General features: G+C 43.8%; 1 pseudogene; it reads left to right on the top strand.

Annotated features, from left to right (window-relative positions):
- Positions 1 to 810: 810 nt before the first annotated feature.
- Positions 811 to 1,020, top strand: LOC144499329 (U2 spliceosomal RNA; annotated as a pseudogene).
- Positions 1,021 to 1,264: the final 244 nt, after the last annotated feature.

The raw sequence follows: 1,264 nt of genomic DNA, 5'->3' as shown, positions 1-1,264 counted from the left end.
ATCATAGATTCCAAAATCTTACCCATTGATGTTAAACTAACTGGCCTTTCGTTGCAGGGACTGTTCTTACACCCTTTCCAGGGAAGATTGAAAGAAAGGCACGCACTTCTGCTATCTCCATCCCCACTCCCTTTAGCAACCTGTTTTGCAAACCATCCAGAATGGCCGATTTACCCGCCCAAAGCATAGCCAACATTTCCAGTAACTCCTCCCTGACAATTTTCACACTATCCATTGCCTCCACTATCTCTGCATTGACTGATATTTAGTCAGAGACCCCATCCTTAATAAACCCAATACAAAGAACTCATTTTGTATTCTAGGCTTGTCGTGCAGCTTTAGGTATATATATACTTTGTCACCACCTGGACCCGCTGCACCTCATAGAACTCTCTATTTACATGCTAGAAGATTTTGGGCTTCCATTTTTCTGCTGACTACCAATTTATTCTCATACTCTGTTTGTCAGACTTACTTTACTCATCACCTCCCCTCTCAAACTGTGATATAGGACCTGGTTCCCACTTATGGATTTGCCTGAAATGCGTCATACATCCTTTTGATGTTTTATCATAACCTCCATCTCTCTCAGGAACCCTGTTTTTGGCATCCTTACTTTTTGTCCTTACTGGAATGCTCCTAGCCTGCACTCGAGCATGAAAGTGAAAAATCACCTATTGTTCCATTAGTTTTTTCTGTCAGTTTCTTCCCCACCACAGCCACCTTGAGGGAAATGTGCGGAGGGAGTTGGACAGCAGGCACACTGGACGGATTTGACAGGAAGGCACTTCTCACCACCCGCCAAGTTAAATCGTTTCTCGGCCTTTTGGCTAAGATCAAGTGTAGTATGGAGAGGATGCTGCACTTGGTTGAGGTCATTAGGTTACACTGAAGCTTCATATGTTTCATATGAAGCAATTTTTAAAAGCGGCATCTCGGCCTTTTGGCTAAGATGCAAATGAGCTCAAGTCTTGGAGGAGGAACCTCCCCCTTCTCTAATCAGCTTGGCTCATGTAGATCAGGCCCAGGACAGGGTGGTTTGGTCGCTCGCCTGTCTTGTCAGCCTGGATCGGAAATGTCTCAACTTGTTGAGACTCTGAGTTGGACTTGATTTGATTGAATTGGAAAAGTATTTTAAAAAATTTGTTTGAAAATTCTGGTGATGAAGCACTCTATCAAATGACTTTGATAGTCTGCTCAGGGAACTAAACAACAGGATCCACCATCTCCTTATCTCACAAGTCCTCCAGGAAGTTACAGGCGG

The sequence above is a fragment of the Mustelus asterias genome, chromosome 9 (genome assembly GCF_964213995.1).
Source record: "Mustelus asterias chromosome 9, sMusAst1.hap1.1, whole genome shotgun sequence".
Taxonomy (NCBI): domain Eukaryota; kingdom Metazoa; phylum Chordata; class Chondrichthyes; order Carcharhiniformes; family Triakidae; genus Mustelus; species Mustelus asterias.
The sequence above is the reverse complement of the archived record's forward strand: the minus strand, read 5'-3'. Positions and strand labels throughout refer to the sequence as shown.